The sequence below is a fragment of the Rana temporaria genome, chromosome 1, assembly GCF_905171775.1.
Source record: "Rana temporaria chromosome 1, aRanTem1.1, whole genome shotgun sequence".
NCBI lineage: Eukaryota > Metazoa > Chordata > Amphibia > Anura > Ranidae > Rana > Rana temporaria.
In genome coordinates, this window is record NC_053489.1 from 81124940 (window position 1) to 81142806 (window position 17867).

The 17867-nt window shown below is 49.3% G+C and overlaps 1 protein-coding gene and 1 long non-coding RNA gene across 3 annotated transcripts in view; one reads left to right on the top strand and one right to left on the bottom strand.

Moving 5' to 3' along the window:
- RAB3C (RAB3C, member RAS oncogene family) overlaps positions 1–17867 on the top strand; it is a 215162-nt gene that overhangs the window by 57839 nt on the left and 139456 nt on the right. The gene's annotated exons all lie outside the window — the stretch shown is intronic.
- LOC120928633 lies at positions 111–972 on the bottom strand. Its single transcript, XR_005747269.1, has 2 exons — positions 825–972; positions 111–470 (listed from the first exon to the last, which is right to left on the bottom strand). It is a non-coding gene; the product is annotated as an uncharacterized LOC120928633 (long non-coding RNA).

Genomic DNA, 17867 nt, shown 5'->3' on the forward strand with positions numbered 1-17867 from the left:
GCCGCGTCCTAAATATATTCAAAAATGGAAAAAATTACCTAGGGGCAAGTCATGGACTTTGAGGGCACTGTAAACTGGTAGAGATAGTAGTCACCACAAACAGGGGGAAATTTTTGCTAAAAAAATATATTTATTACATAAGGTATTATTAAACACTTTAAGAAAGTCTCCATATGATTGAATTTGCACAAAAACAAAATTACACAGCATTACAGTATTCAGTGAGAACCATCAGGAATTGGTAATTAGACATAATTGCATAAAAAAGAATTTGAACTGGTTATTGAGATATACTGTTGATAAAGACAAACAAAGAACCTCCAACCACTTATAGATTGTAAAAGTTCCTGAGGAAGGACCGAAGACTGCATAGACTGAAGGTCTAAACGATGACAAAGGAATCGCTGTGGCCTGACATGTTTCGCGCTGAGATATGGCGCTTCTTCAAAGGGCTTTTTGTTATAAATGTGCTACAATAATGGAGAAAAAACATGAGTATATAAATACATTTCACATGCATATATCATATAGTGAACCGAGATAAAAAATAGAGATAGAGTAGCTGTGGATGCTGGCAGGCAGGCTAAATGCATGCAGGAAAAGAAACAGGGGAGGGAAGACCCAAGGGTAAAAACCCGTGGGGGAGGGAAGGAAAAATTGGAGAAAGATGAACTCTCAGGCCCAGAAAACACCAACCCGCAGCCGCAGAGTGTCCCTAATCTCACATAGCGGGGACAGGGTAACATGGTAATAGAGGTCATACAGGGTATGGTGAAGGTAAAGATAATAATATAGTAGATCTAGTACTGACCAAGCTGGCTTACCTAGAGGAGCATCAGTTGAGATTAGGGGTAGCAATAACCCGGAGTCTGAACTGGTGAGGGGTTAATGGTTAAAAAAATAAACTTGTACTGGCATCCAGTGAAAAAGTTCCATCTGCACCATAGTGGTATATAGCCAATGCAGATTGCAGCTAAAGATCTATGGATAAATATATAGCAATAAGATGCTAAGTTCTAAAATGACATGCATAACCATTTAAATAAAATAGCAGAACGAGGCTTACCCAATGAAGGTAGATGGAGCTAATCAGGCTGTAACCATGGTGAGTTGAAATTGACACAGAGGTGTAAGCTAATCATATAGCAATACAGTGAATTTAAACACAATATTCACAATGGATGCACCCCAGAGAGATAACAAGGGACCAAGTATAGACAAGCCCTGCCAGGTCTCTGAAATAGACAAATAGAGGGCTTAGAATAGCGCTGCCATAAGGAGTGAACCAGATTGAAATAGCTTATAAGGAGGTAGAAAACATACCTGATAGTAGAGCTGCGGGCATATAAATGGTGTCCGTGAGCCTCCCGGGAGGCTACAGATGTATGTGCTAGGGCTGAGGGCCCTTAAATAGCTCCCTGTCCCGCCCGGATCGACATACACCTCGGCGCTGCCGGGTGATGTCATCAGGGCTGGCCGCATAATTACCAATGCGCGCGCCCCACAGGTGGAACGAGCATACTGCATTGGATATAGTACTCACAGGGATGGCGCGGGATCGCCACCCTGTGGTCACTAAAGATATAGCAGTAAGAAAACTGACTATATCTTATGCGGCCACGCTATGTAGGATAAAGAAGGGGCAGTAAAACGAGCCGCAGGTTGGTGAATTCTCTATTACCATGTTACCCTGTCCCCGCTATGTGAGATTAGGGACACTCTGCGGCTGCGGGTTGGTGTTTTCTGGGCCTGAGAGTTCATCTTTCTCCAATTTTTCCTTCCCTCCCCCACTGGTTTTTACCCTTGGGTCTTCCCTCCCCTGTTTCTTTTCCTGCATGCATTTAGCCTGCCTGCCAGCATCCACAGCTACTCTATCTCTATTTTTTATCTCGGTTCACTATATGATATATGCATGTGAAATGTATTTATATACTCATGTTTTTTCTCCATTATTGTAGCACATTTATAACAAAAAGCCCTTTGAAGAAGCGCCATATCTCAGCGCGAAACATGTCAGGCCACAGCGATTCCTTTGTCATTGTTTAGACCTTCAGTCTATGCAGTCTTCGGTCCTTCCTCAGGAACTTTTACAATCTATAAGTGGTTGGAGGTTCTTTGTTTGTCTTTATCAACAGTATATCTCAATAACCAGTTCAAATTCTTTTTTATGCAATTATGTCTAATTACCAATTCCTGATGGTTCTCACTGAATACTGTAATGCTGTGTAATTTTGTTTTTGTGCAAATTCAATCATATGGAGACTTTCTTAAAGTGTTTAATAATACCTTATGTAATAAATATATTTTTTTAGCAAAAATTTCCCCCTGTTTGTGGTGACTACTATCTCTACCAGTTTACAGTGCCCTCAAAGTCCATGACTTGCCCCTAGGTCATTTTTTCCATTTTTCTTTTGATATCGTGTTCAACTATTCCAGATCCATTTCAGATTTTTTCCCCCTGTGTACGCCATCTGTGCCAGAGCCCCAAGCGGGTTATTCCCTTTGCTCATCATAATCAAGTCCCTTTTCTCATTCCAGCTTTGAGGGGGCATTTTTCATTAAGTCACCCCTCACAGGCAGAACAAGAAATCGTGACTGCGTTCTCCATTTTTTCCTCCTACATTGTAACAGAGTTCTTACTGCCTAAGGAAATCTAATCAAATATTAAATCACAAACACTTTTATTTTTGAGAAACAACAGGCCTGATAAAAAAGCTTGAAAGAAAAGTAGTGACCAAGCTGCAGTTTGGTTGTCACCGCAGCGGTTGAATTTTTCATGTGCCGTTAGGTGACAGCTGCCTTTTTATTGTAGAGCGTGACATCTCCTGAGCTGCCATTTAATGTAATAAGTCGGAACAGTTTGCTGCTCGGCTTTTAACTGTCATTTCAGTTCTGGGTAATGTACAAAGTGAATTATTTAATATAAATATGTTCATCATTAAGTTGAATAGTTTAGAAAAAGCAGTTAAAGTGCAGCTGTACTTTCTACAAAACTGCTGAATACAGATAAAGGAGAAGTCAGATGCCTTTGGAGATTAACGTGACACTAAACAATATCCTTACAATCCATACACATCCACTACTAAACACTAAAAAATATCAATAATGACAATAGTCACACTAAACAATATCGTTGTCCCGGGAGGAAGTCTGTAGAAATTGCAATGTCCACACAAGATGTAAAACCTTCAACTGTAGGCTTTATTTTTGCTGCATAAACTTGTGAAGAAAGTGGAGAGTATAGAGAGAAGGGGAAGGTTCAGGTACGCAGTACAGAATGCACAAAAGTATTCAAAGTTCCAATTTTCGCCACTCGCTCCTGAATGGGTATTGCTCACCTGGATAGACCCCTCTCATATGGCCTAGCAGATGGAATGATGCACAGACAGTATAGAAACAGTCTCTGCCACAGAATGTCTGAGAACACAGAATGGATAGTCAGGAAACCTCTGCCACAGGATTTAAAGTCCCGAACTTCCTGCCTTACAGTCAAAGAGCCTTTGAGCCAATCCGGCAAACTGTAAGATCATTTGCATAGTGGATCCCTTCCTTAACAAGGTCACCAGGCCTATCCCGAGACATCAGCTTGCCTTGCTTGTCTCCTCCAGGGCAGGTCCTCTCCCGCTTTCCTTCGCTAAGAAGCTTCCTCCACTTGGATGGACAGCTTGGGATCCCTTGTAGAACCATAGGCCTCAGCCAGCATAGCTGGGCCTACTTTATAGGAACACAACTTGGTCCCGAGACTGAAATCACGCACACCCACCTCGCGCCAGGAGGGCCATGAGGCGAAGGACCCCGGAAAACGGCGTCTGACCCTTAAGTACCCCTTCCGAGCATGCACAGCGGGGCACCACTCCCACTGAGCTGCTGCGGAGAAGGGTCACTTAACACACTACAGTCTGCCTGAGTTCCAACATGGGCCTGAAATGGTAACGCCACCTACAGGCAACAAGGGAAAACGTCTACCGAGCACAACCATAGCCAGAACAGAGGCTAATTTAAATAGAATTAATAGAGTCTGAGCCCAACTATTAGCACAGACACCCCTAAATTTACAATAGCACCCGACTCGTTGGCAGACCAGCGCTACACAGTTTTTTTGCCTTCCTGTAATGTCCTCAATGCGCTCCCAAAGTGCTCCCCCCATGTACACTGCTCAATGAATATTACACCTCCCATAGTCCCTATGAGCAAGAGAGGGTGCCTATGTTCCTACATAAAGCAGGATCATGATGTTTCTTATAGTGAGGAAGCCCGGAGCAAGAGAAAAAGACATAGGCGCAGGGCGGCATGAAAAGGTGCCCAGCAGCCTGGGCCAGATAGGGTTAAACTTCAGGCGGGAAGCTGGCAGACCGGGGATTGGCCCGTTCATATTTGTGGGAGGGGCAATGGTGGAGTTACGGCGCGCGGCACAGCGTGAGGCAGGCACTCGAGGAGGAAGAAAGTTCGTGCACTGACCTCTCAGCTCAGCTCTCCTCCTGTTTTTTCATGGCGGATCCCTGGGACCTGGCGACTCAGCTCCAGGACATGGCGGCCATCATGGGGACGGACTGGTTGCAGAGCCAGATTGCAGCCCTTCAGGGTGCGGCCGCCAGGGATCTGCCTGTGTTGCGGGGGCGGCGTGCTCGGCGGGCTCACCCACCGGAGCGCTACAGTCCCTAGCCTGCACCCACGGTTCAGCGCCACTGTCAGGACCGGGATTTGAACCTGGGACCTCAGCTATGTCTGGCAGTGAACCTTCTCACTGAGCTATCTGGGATGCTGGACAGCTCCCTGTCTGATCTGCTGGACAAACCCATCTGATCCATTGAACATTCCTGCCTTGTGTCTTGATTGTCTTGAACCTTGAACCCCTTGCTCCTCCCACGAACTTCCTGATATAAGCCATGTCTCTGCACTTCCTCCTTGCCAGAATATTGTGCCTTCCCAGCCAGTGCCTTGCGATTTGTCTGCTCTGCTGCCATTGTATCTGCAACCACCTGTGTTTGACCCTCGGCCTGTTCCTGGACTTCTCTATTGCCTGATCCCAATCTGCAACCACCTGTGTTTGACCCTCGGCCTGTTCCTGGACTTCTCTATTGCCTGATCCCAATCTGCAACCACCTGTGTTTGACCCTCGGCCTGTTCCTGGACTACTCTACTGCCTGTATACCTGTTCTGTCACTGCTATAGCAATTGGCCTCTGAGCCTGACTCCAGACCGTGACAGAATAACCTGGCCCAAAACATGGAGGCCGTTGTAGCAGCTGCTGTAGCTCCTCTCAGGGTGCAAATCGCTGAGTTGCAGACGTTTGCTGTTAACTACCAGGAAAAATGTTCTGAGTTACAAATTGAAGTGAAAGCACTACAAGAGGAAATCCTTGATATGAATAAACAATTGCGTGACTTTCGTGCTCGAGACACTGCTGCCGTAGATACTAATACACGAATGCCCCTACCACTTAAGTTTAACGGAGACCGCCGCCATTATAGAGGGTTCCTTAATCAATGTCGCATATACTTTCAGATGCAACCTGCTGCATTTACTTCGGACAGGAAAAAGGTGCTGTTTATTATCAACCTCCTGACTGAGGAAGCTTTAGCCTGGGCCTCCCCTTATGTGGAGAAAGATGATGTCGTCCTGGATGATTTCAATTCTTTTGTGACTGCGATGAACCAAGTTTTCGATGATCCTAACCGCTGCACTACTGCTGAGGCAAAATTGCACAATTTACGGCAGGGTAGACGCTCTGTTGCAGAGTACACAACTGAATTTCGACGCTGGATCTCAGATACCAATTGGAATCCAGCAGCACAAAAGAGTCAGTTCCGTCAAGGACTCGCGGAACAAGTAAAAGATGAGCTTGCCAGAGTAGAAAGTCCTGACGACCTTGAGGCTTTTATTAAATTGTGTATTCGAATTGATCAAAGACTTACTGAAAGGAGAAAGGAGAGACTGGGAATCTTAGGCAGTAATGGTGGCATGCGTTTTTCTACTACTCAGTATCCTCCTAAGGTTTCAAGATTTACTCCTGATTCTGACACTCCTGAACCTATGCAGGTGGATGCTCTTAAAAGATCTATTACTACTCAGGAGAAAGAAAGACGACGTTCAGAGAACTTATGTCTTTATTGTGGAGACTCCGGACATTACGCAGTTAATTGTCCCAATAAAATTAAAAGAACAATTGCAGCAACAGATATTACAGTATCTGAACAAATAAACTCAATTTCTCAGTCCGTCTCTCCTTTAATTCAGGAAGCAAATAAGGTTAATTCTTTATTAACTCATTTTGTCATGCCCATTAAGCTAATTTCTGAGGGCCATGAAATCCCCTGCTCTGCTATGCTGGACTCTGGGGCTGGAGGAAACTTTATGGATATAGAGTTTGCCCACCACAATAACATTCAAGCCATAAATACATCTTCTCCTATTGAGATGGAGACAGTTGATGGTTCACCCTTATCCTCAGGACCTGTTACCCATAAAACCGTTCCTTTGGTAATCCAGTTTGAGGCGGATCATCGTGAGACCATCAGCTTTCAGTTGATCACATCACCCAAATTTCCCATCATTTTGGGCATTCCGTGGTTCTCCACTCACAATCCCTCTATCAACTGGGGAGCACAGACCATAGATTTCACATCCTCCCACTGCAAGGAACACTGTAGGGAATCTTATCAAACAAGTTCTCCGCTGGTCAAGGAATTGCAAGTTGGTGTGGTAACTACCCAGTCATATGGCGACTTGCCTCCACAATACCATGCATTCCGGGATGTCTGTGATAAGAAAAATGCAGATCAATTACCTCCTCATCGCCCATACGATTGCCCCATTGAGCTGCTTCCAGGGGCCGAAATACCTTTTGGCCGCCTTTTTAATCTCTCAGAACCTGAATTAAAAGTGCTCAGGGAGTGGCTTGATGAAAATTTAGAAAAGGGTTTTATTAGACACTCAACATCTCCTGCAGGAGCTGCTCTATTCTTTGTTGAAAAGAAAGACTCCACCTTGCGTCCATGCATTGATTACAGGCACATGAATAAGGTCACAATTAAAAACCGTTATCCACTCCCCTTGATCTCGGAAATGTTGGAAAGACTTCGTTCTGCCAAAGTGTTTACAAAACTTGACCTACGGGGGGCATATAACCTGGTCCGTATTCGTTCAGGAGATGAATGGAAAACCGCCTTTAGAACCAGATATGGGCATTTTGAGTCCTTGGTCATGCCTTTTGGTCTCTGCAATGCCCCTGCGACCTTTCAGCACTTCATAAATGATGTTTTTCGAGATCTGTTGGACCAATTTGTCATTGCTTATCTGGATGACATCCTTATCTTTTCTGATAACCTGGAAGAGCACCGCAAGCATGTTTGCATTGTCTTTGAAAGATTAAGGCAGAATCGACTTTACATCAAATTGGAGAAATGTGAGTTTGAACAAACCCAGATCCAGTTCTTAGGGTATATTATTTCTCCAGATGGTGTGGGCATGGATCCTGAGAAGATTAAAGCAGTGGTAGATTGGCCTGCCCCCGGAAACATTAAGGAAATCCAACGATTTGTCGGGTTTGCCAACTTTTACCGAAAATTTATAAGGAACTTCTCTAAGGTGATAGCTCCAATTACCCAGCTAACAAAGAAAGGGGTGCCCTTTGTGTGGTCATCTGAGGCACAGGCTGCTTTTGGAAAGTTAAAAACTCTTTTTACTTCTGCACCGGTATTGGTACATCCCAATCCTGAATTACCTTTTATAGTGGAAGTGGATGCTTCAAACTCTGCCGTGGGAGCTATCCTCTCCCAACGACATGGTGAAAAGATGCAGCTACATCCTTGTGCTTACTTTTCTCGTGTAATGTCTTCAGCCGAAAGAAATTATGACATTGGGAATAAGGAGTTGCTAGCAATTAAAGAAGCATTTTCTGAATGGAGGCATTTGCTGGAAGGCGCTAAGCATCCTGTAACCGTTCTCACTGATCATAAGAATCTGGAATTCATTCGTTCTGCCAAGAGATTGTCTTCTAGACAAGCACGTTGGTCATTATTCTTTTCCAGGTTCAATTTTATTATCTCATATCGACCTGGGTCAAGGAATGGTAAGGCTGATGCCTTATCACGAATGTTGTCTGGGCCTCTCCAGGAAGACAACTCTGAATACACAGTCCTGCCTCAAAAGAACTTTCTAGGTGTCACAAGTTCTAAAGCATTCTTGAGTCTTCTCAAGGAAGGGTATGAGAATGACCCACTCCTCAAAGATCCTCCTATGAACATCATCCTTGATTACAAGAATGGCTTCTGGACTCAAGCACATCGCCTCTATGTACCTGAAGTTGCTCGGGTTGAAGTCCTCAAGTTGGTTCATGACTCCAAACTTGCTGGACATTTTGGAGTTTCTAAGACGGAGGAACTTTTATCCCGTTCCTTTTGGTGGCCTGGGTACAAAAGAGATGTCAAAAGTTATGTAGCCTCGTGCCTGGTCTGTGCTCGCAATAAGACACCCCGAGCTTCTCCTTTGGGGTTGCTCCAGCCACTCCCTGTCCCATCAAGACCATGGGGATCAATTTCTATGGACTTTGTGGTTGATTTACCCCCCTCTAAAGAAATGACCACTATCTTGGTTGTTATTGACCGCTTCACTAAGATGGCTCACTTCATACCAGTGAAGGGGGTACCCTCTGCAGAACAAACTGCAGAGTTGATGGTTCGAGAAGTCTTTAGACTACATGGAATTCCAGAAGATGTAGTTTCTGACCGAGGAGTACAGTTCACTTCAAAATTTTGGAAAAGCTTTTGCTCAGCTTTAGGAGTAACAATTAATCTATCTTCTGCTTTTCATCCTCAGTCTAATGGTCAGACCGAGAGGACCAATCAAACGTTAGAGCAGTACCTCCGATGTTTTGTTAGTTATCTTCAGGATGACTGGGTGGACTATCTTCCTACGGCGGAGTTTGCTTATAACAATTCTAAACATAGCTTCACCTCTCAGACCCCTTTTTTCCTAAATACCGGGCTTCATCCAGCTTTTATCCCTGATCTCCCTATCTCAACTCCAATTCCTGCTGTTACCAACAGATTAACTGCTTTACAGGAGATCCAGGGAAAATTGATCGAGACTTTGAGGGAAGCTCAGGAAAGTTACAAGAAGGCTGCAGATAGACATCGCAGAGCACTTCCTACCTTTCATGTGGGTGATCAAGTTTGGTTATCTACTAAAAATCTGAAGGTTCATGTTCCATCTGCAAAGTTGGGACAAAAGTTTGTGGGACCTTTCCAGATCTTGGCCCAGATCAACCCAGTTGCCTTTCGCCTAAAACTTCCAGCAAGTATGAAGATTCACCCTGTGTTTCACATTTCGCTACTTAAACCTTTTCACGAAAATACTTTTTCTGGAAGAACACTTCCACCCCCTCCACCTGTTGAGGTACAGGGTGAGGAAGAATACGTGGTGGAGAAAATTCTTGATTCCAGGATCTATAGGAACAAATTGCAATATCTGGTTCAATGGGAAGGATACGGGACAGAAGAAAATTCTTGGGAGCCTGAGCAGAACGTTCATGCTCCTAGATTAACAAGAGAATTCCACCAGAGGTTCCCTCACAAACCAGGCCCTAAGACGTCCAGTGGACGTCCTGGGAGGAGGGGAGTACTGTCAGGACCGGGATTTGAACCTGGGACCTCAGCTATGTCTGGCAGTGAACCTTCTCACTGAGCTATCTGGGATGCTGGACAGCTCCCTGTGTGATCTGCTGGACAAACCCATCTGATCCATTGAACATTCCTGCCTTGTGTCTTGATTGTCTTGAACCTTGAACCCCTTGCTCCTCCCACGAACTTCCTGATATAAGCCATGTCTCTGCACTTCCTCCTTGCCAGAATATTGTGCCTTCCCAGCCAGTGCCTTGCGATTTGTCTGCTCTGCTGCCATTGTATCTGCAACCACCTGTGTTTGACCCTCGGCCTGTTCCTGGACTTCTCTATTGCCTGATCCCAATCTGCAACCACCTGTGTTTGACCCTCGGCCTGTTCCTGGACTTCTCTATTGCCTGATCCCAATCTGCAACCACCTGTGTTTGACCCTCGGCCTGTTCCTGGACTACTCTACTGCCTGTATACCTGTTCTGTCACTGCTATAGCAATTGGCCTCTGAGCCTGACTCCAGACCGTGACAGCCACATTGGGAGCCCGGTAACGGACCCTCGGGCTCATCCGTCCCTGCCTCCACCATCCGGAGCAGGTGCGGGAGCCGGGAGGAATCCCCGACGCAGGCGGAGCCGCGCGGGACGGGGACAGAGCCATTCCCCATCCCCGGTCCCGGTTCGGAAGAAGGCCCAGGAGATTGCGGCGCCATCCCCGGGGCGTGTTGCGCCGGCGGTGGCAGCTCAGCGGGGGAGGAGAATGACGGCGGGTCCGAGCATGCAGCCTTTGACGGCCGGCGACCCCTCCACACCTGGATCCAGTCGGGGTCCAAGGGTTACTGACACGGAGGTCGGAAGCAAGGCCCCTCCCGTGGGGGGGGGTGAAGAGGGTCCATCCTGTCGTGACGGGGGCATCCAGGCCTGCTTCACAGCGACGCAGAACGGACGACGAACAGCCGGGGCCTTCGGCGGGCGGTACAACATCCCCAGCCCGGCTTACAGGCGCTCTCCAGGAATCGTCCGGCTCGGAGGGGGAACTGTCCAGCGACACCGAGGACATCGCTCCAGCTCGTGGGGCCACGGTGGATTCCGGCTCGGCAACGGCGGGATCTCGTCCGGTTCGGCCCGGTAAGTCCTTGTCTTACTCTCAATCTTCTTTACTGCCTTCTTCTTTATGTGTGTCTGGGGCTGGGGGTAGCCAGGTGGAGAAGGGGGGTCCCACGGTGGGGATCGCACCTTCCGTAACTGGGGGGGTAGGTGCCGGGGCTTTGCGCGACCTGATGGTCGGGCTACGGTCGTTGGTACAGCGCTTTGAGGCGGGCGCAGCGGCGGGCTCTCCGCCGGTGTCGGCCTGGGTCGCGGACTCGGGGCGTGCGCAGGAGGGTGCAGGGGCCGTTCCCGTGCCAGCTGTACAGGGGGCCGCGTCGGTTGCAGCGGTGGCCCAGGGGGAGGAAGCGGTTTCGTCGTCGGGGCCCGAGAAGGAGGCGGCCAAGAAGTCGGACCTTATCCGCCTGGCCGATTCGGCCAAGTGCGAGGTCTACGTCTGCTTCGAGGGACCGCTCGGGGCTCACTTAAAACAGGAAGTGCGGGAAAAAATCTGGCGGGGGGAATACGTGGAGATCTTCACGCTGCTCTCGCTGGAAAAATTTAACTTGGACAGGGTGAAGCTCGAGGACTCCAAGAAGGAGGACGAAGAAAAACGTCGCTACCATTTGATTCCGCGCACTTTTAGTAACTGGCTGCAGGCGTTCGCTATTTTGGCGAGCGTCATTGGCGAACGTGCGCCGGAGAACTGTTCGCCGCTTTTTTGCTACCTGGACTCCATTGGCGAGGCCCAGAGGGTGTACGGCGGTGTGGCGTGGCTGCGCTATGACGAACAATTTCGTCAACGCAAAGCCTAACGTCGGGCGTTGAGGTGGGACCATAAAGACATCAGTTTGTGGATGAAACTCATGTCTTCTCCGCGGGCGTCGACGTCGTCCTTTCAGTCGGGGGCCGGAAGTCCTTCCACCCCGGGACAGTCGGCCACAAAAAAGCGGGGTCAGTGTTGGCAGTACAATGAGGGCTCTTGCAAGTTCGGAACGACCTGCCGTTACAAACACGAATGCTCCCACTGCGGGGGAGCGCACCCCTTCTCTCGCTGTTTTAAAGCCGGAAAATCACGCGCCGGAGATGTTACGGGAAAAAGGTCGGACCCCGGTGAGGGTGGACAGGATGTCCCCCTTTCTAAGTAGGTATCCGGATCGGGCGGCTGCCCGTTTGTTGCGGGAGGGTTTCACGGATGGGTTTGTGATTCCGTGTGCCCTCCCAAGGATTCCCCCGCCGGCGGACAACTTGAGGTCCGCATTGCTGCACGCGGAGGTGGTCTCTGAAAAGCTGGCCAAGGAAGTGTCTTTGGGCCGCATGGGCGGCCCTTTCCCATACCCCCCATTGGAGGATTTGGTGGTTTCGCCTTTGGGCGTCGTTCCTAAGAAGGAGCCCAACAAGTTTCGGCTTATCCATCATCTTTCGTTTCCGAAAGGTGGCTCGGTCAATGATGCCATTGACCCCGGGGCATGTGCGGTGTCGTATACCTCTTTTGACGCAGCAGTGTTTTGGGTACGGCGCTACGGACAGGGGGCTCTTATGGCAAAGACAGACATTGAGGCTGCTTTTCGCCTCCTTCCGGTTCACCCGCGTAGTTTTCACCTGTTAGGTTGTCGGTGGTTGGGGGCCTTCTACGTCGATCGCTGCCTGCCGATGGGATGCTCTATATCGTGCTCTCTGTTCGAGACATTTAGCTCCTTTTTGGAATGGGTGGTCAGGGATGTGTCGGGCGTCAACTCCGTCATTCACTATCTTGACGATTTCTTGTGCGTTGGCCCCCCTGCGTCCAAGGTGTGTGGTGTGCTGCTGGCTACAATACAACATCTGATGGAACGTTTTGGCGTGCCGTTGGCGAGGGATAAGGCGGAAGGCCCCGCGGAGGTGATCAAGTTCTTGGGGATCGAAATCGATTCCAGGGCGATGGAATGTCGTCTGCCTGACGATAAACTTCGGGCATTGAAAGAGGAGGTCGGTCTGGCGGCGTGTAAAACGAAAATTCGGTTACGGGATCTGCAGTCTCTTCTGGGCAAGCTCAATTTTGCTTGTCGTATCATGCCCATGGGCAGGATTTTTTGCAGACGGTTGTCAGCTGCCACGGCCGGGGTCACCTCGCCCGGGCATTTCATTAGGCTGAAGTCGGAGCACAGGGCTGACCTCGGGGTGTGGCGCGACTTTTTGGACGAATACAATGGCCGGTCTATCTGGATGGAGGGGCCGGTCAGCAACTACGACCTTGAGCTGTTCACGGACGCGGCTGGGTCCACGGGGTATGGCGCGTTCCTCGGTGGTAGGTGGAGTGCGGAGCGTTGGCCTGCTGAGTGGGGTCAGGCGGGTTTCTTGAAAAATTTGGTACTGCTGGAACTCTTTCCGGTAGTGGTCGCGCTGGAACTTTGGGGCTCTGTGTTCAGCAACAAGAAGGTCCGCCTCCATTGCGACAACTTGGGGGTGGTGCTGGTCATTAACTCCCTATCTGGGTCCTCTCCCCCAGTGGTTAGAGTGCTGCAGTATCTGGTTCTGGCTTGTCTCCGTCTGAATGTTTTCTTGTATGCGGTGCACATTCCGGGGGTGGAGAACACGGTGGCTGACGCGCTTTCCCGTTTTCTGTTGGACAGGTTTCGGGAGTTGGCGCCAGGAGCGGAAGAGCACGGAACGCCTTGTCCTCCCCATCTGTGGCGAATTGCGCTGGAATCGCCTTCGGGCTGATTCGGAAGTCCTTGAGCGAGTCGACGTGGTCGTTTTACTCTAAGGTCTGGAGAGAGTGGGAGGCGTTGTTACAGCGGGTAAGTTTAGACGGCGGCAGCGGGGAGTATTGCCGGCTTGTGGTTTACTTTGTCTGCTTGTGTTTTGCCGAGGGGGTGTCCGTATCGGGCATGCGCCGGCGGCTAGCGGGACTGGTTTTTTGGTTCAGGATCCGGGGCTTGCCGGATTTCACCAAAGAGTTTATGGTCAAACAAGCCTTGAGGGGCTATGGGAAGGGGGCCCGGCGGCCGGACGGCCGCCGGCCTATCACTTTCGATATTTTACGGACATTATTGTTGCAGACGTCCTCGGTTTGCACGTCCGTTTTTGAGACGTTGCTGTTCAGGGCGGCTTTCGCCCTGGCCTTTTACGGCGCCCTTAGAGTGGGGGAGTTGGTTAGTCCCTCAAGGGTGGCTCAGGGTGGTTTGGCGGCAACGGATGTCAGTTGCGATGGGGAGTCGGTCAGACTTTTCATCCGACGGTCCAAGACGGATCAGGCGGGAAAGGGGGCGCTGGTACGCTTACGGCGGGTGCCGGGATCGGACATTTGCCCGGTGGTGGTGGTTGGGGCCTATCTGGGGGTTCGCCCGGAGGTGTCGGGTTCCTTTTTGGTCCATGTTGACGGGTCTGCGTTGTCTACCTTTCAGTTCGTATCGGTGATGCGCCGCTGCCTCACTGCAGCGGGCATTGCGGATCGCAGTTTCTCTTCGCATTCCTTTCGGATTGGGGCGGCTACCGAGGCCGCCCGCTGGGGTTTGGATGCGGCGGTTGTAAAACGCATTGGCAGGTGGGAGTCCGACAGGTTCAAGATTTATGTTCGACCTCACCTGGTTTAGTTGGGGGGTGACTGGGTGGTGTCTGCTGTTTTTTGTTTCCACTTGTCACTTTCTTTTCTTGAGTTTTTCTGGGTGTGGTATTGAGTTCGAGTGTGTTATGTTGGTCGTTTTGTCTTTCAGATCGCGTCTGCCTAGTGTGGATTCTGGGCCACTCGTTTGTCCGCTGGGGAGCAAAAAGAGCTGATGTCCGGCCGGATGGCCGACAGCTAGGGTTTCCCAGGTCAGAAGCAGTGGTCCGGTGGGTGGGTATCCCGGGGCTGTTATGGGGAAGGGTGGTCCCAGAGGTGCACAGGGCTGCTAGGTGGGCTAGGCCTCCGGACGTCCTGGTCCTGCATGTGGGTGGCAACGACCTGGGTGCCCGGTCGAGCAGGCACTTCATTCGAGACGTCAAGCTGGACGTGCTTCGGCTGCAGTCTGCTTTTCCCCGTATGGTGGTGGTGTGGTCAGATATGGTAGGGCGCACTGCTTGGCGACACGCCAGGTCGGTGTCAAAGGTAAACAGGGCCAGGGTAAAAGCCAACAAGGAGATTGGGAAGTTCGTGGCTCGCGTTGGTGGTTTGGTGGTGCGTCACCGGGAACTTGAGTTGGAAACTTGGAGGTACCTCCGAGAGGATGGGGTGCACCTGAACTCGGTGGGCATGGATTTGTGGAATCTGGGTCTACAGGAGGGCATACAGAGAGCTGTTCGTTTCTGGCGGGGCGCAGAGGTGTGAGGTTTCACACCTTGCGCTGTGGCGGTTGGGTCTTTGGAGGCATGGTAAAAAAGGTTATGGAATTTAATGGGTGGGGACACATCTCAGGTATGGGTCCCCGGTGAATAACTGGTTATGGGGATTAACTGGCATTATCTGCTGAAGGTGGTCGTCCCCGAGTCGGTGCAATGCGGCAGGGACCAGGTAGTGGTTAAGCAGATATAAGGAAAAATAGTTTGCTGGTTAGGGCCTCCAGGGATCGGCAGCCATAATATGATGCTTTACTTGTTTTTGGTTATTGTTAAATTATTTATTTAAATAAAAGGGGGCCGTACAACGGCCAATTTTTTCCCAACGCTTTTGTGTCAGTCTAATTAATATCTATAGTGGTGGTACGTAAGGGGAGGTCTTAAGAGGGTTGTTGCAGGAGGCCAGGTACAGTAGGGGTTACCTTTTCAAGGAAGCCCGGAGCAAGAGAAAAAGACATAGGCGCAGGGCGGCATGAAAAGGTGCCCAGCAGCCTGGGCCAGATAGGGTTAAACTTCAGGCGGGAAGCTGGCAGACCGGGGATTGGCCCGTTCATATTTGTGGGAGGGGCAGTGGTGGAGTTACGGCGCGCGGCACAGCGTGAGGCAGGCACTCGAGGAGGAAGAAAGTTCCCGCCCACCCGCCCTACATTATTTGGAGGTTGGTCTGCGAGTACGGGGTGCCGCGGTTGTTTGTGATCTTTCTTTTATTGATTTGGTTTTGGTGGTAGTTGGTTTCCTGTTTGGTACGGTCACGTGGGTGGCGGTTGGGTCTTTGGAGGCATGGTAAAAAAGGTTATGGAATTTAATGGGTGGGGTCACATCTCAGGTATGGGTCCCCGGTGAATAACAGTTATGGGGATTAACTGGCAAAGGAATGGTATATATCTGCTGAAGGTGGTCGTCCCCGAGTCGGTGCAATGCGGCAGGGACCAGGTAGTGGTTAAGCAGATATAAGGAAAAATAGTTTGCTGGTTAGGGCCTCCAGGGATCGGCAGCCATAATATGATGCTTTACTTGTTTTTGGTTATTGTTAAATTATTTATTTAAATAAAAGGGGGCCGTACAACGGCCAATTTTTTCCCAACGCTTTTGTGTCAGTCTAATTAATATCTATAGTGGTGGTACGTAAGGGGAGGTCTTAAGAGGGTTGTTGCAGGAGGCCAGGTACAGTAGGGGTTACCTTTTCATGCATTAGAAGCTGCAGAAAGACAGACAGACCCCACCCCATTCCTTAGCTAAACGACATCCAGCATCATCTAGTTTTTTCCTCCCCAGCCTCACAGTCTGATCTGCCCCTTGTATTCTTTGGATTTGAGTTATTTTAATCATGGGGGATCAGTATTATATGTGTGTGTGTTATCTAGAGCAGGGGTCTCCAAACTTTCTACTTTCTAAACAGGGAACCAATTTACTGTCCTTCAAAGTTTAGGGGGGTTGGACTGTGGCCACTGTGAGTAGAAAAACTAAGACTAAGTCAGTGAGAGGAATTGTGTCCCATTGTTGGTGTCATTGGGAGGAAGTGTGCCCCATAATTGGTGCCATTGAGCCCAGTTGTTGGTATCAGTGGGAGGAATTGTGCACCAATTTTGGTGTCAGTGGTATTAGTTGTGACACATCCTTTGTGTCAGTAGGAGGACTTGTGCCCCATCCTTTGTGTTAGTGGACCAGGTTCTGCCCCATCATTGGTGTCAGTGGAAGGAGTTGTGCCCGTCATTGGTGTCAGTGGGGGGAGTTGTTCCCCATTGTTGGTGTCAGTGAGAGGAGTTATGCCCCATCCTGTATGTCAGTGGGAGGAGTTGTGCCACATCATTGGTGTCAGTGGGGGGGAGTTGTGCCCCATCATTGATGTCATTGGAAGGAATAATGCCTAATCATTGGTGTCATTGGAAGGAATTGTGCCTCTTCACTGGTTTCAGTGGGGAGAGGAATTATGCCCCATTGTTGTTAAAAGTGGATGAAAAGAGTTCCCCAAGGGCTGGTAAAAGCAAGCAAAGGGCTGCATCTGGCCCCTGGCCCGCAGTTTGGAGACCACTGATCTCGGATGCTCTGCATGTAAATGTAGCCTGCCTAGGAATGCCCACTCCTCCAGACTAACTTTCCACTGTGGCATTTTGATATTTGCATAACTCCTGCCAAGAGCCACCCCGCTGCTTGCATTATTGCTGAGGACACTTAATAGGAGTACTGGGGTAAAGTGCTGTGATGTTGTCAGGAAGCTACGTACAGCACCCTGCCAGATCCTCCCATCAGCCATGATATACCGGCATTATATTGAGAAAGGCAGAGACACAATTATGATATTACTGGGTCTAAAATAAGGTATGTAATAAAAACATTTAAAAATGGCATTAGCACGATGATGGTAGTGGTTACTGGGGGGAGGGGGCATGCCAGTAAAATCTTGGCGGTGCCAGTAAGTTTTAATATGGTAGGCTGGCAACACTGATCAGGGCTTATTGCAGATCAGGGTGGATGACTCATTCAAGCAGGTCTCTGGTACCACCCCCTGGGTCTGGAAGTTTGGAGAAACCTCTAGAAGTTAGTGGGCAGAGGCCAGAAGGGCTGATCTGCATACTTGAGGGAACTTGACCAATCCCCAGGCGGAATGTCCTGGCTGGGCTCGGGCTGGCTCCGGAGGATCCATTCAGCAGAGCAGTTTGACTTTGATTCTTGCCTGAAAGAAGTGGAAGCAAGGAGGACAGAGTGAGTACCTCAGTACATCAAGGGAGTTTTTTTTTAAGGGGAGAGACTGCTACATGTAGCAAGCTTTCTAAAAGGACAGCATTGTGCTTAATCCTTTTTATCCTAGGAGATCTTCAGAGCAGCCAGGAGGGATAGTAGAGCCTTCAAACAGTGTAGCTGAAGCAGTTCTACA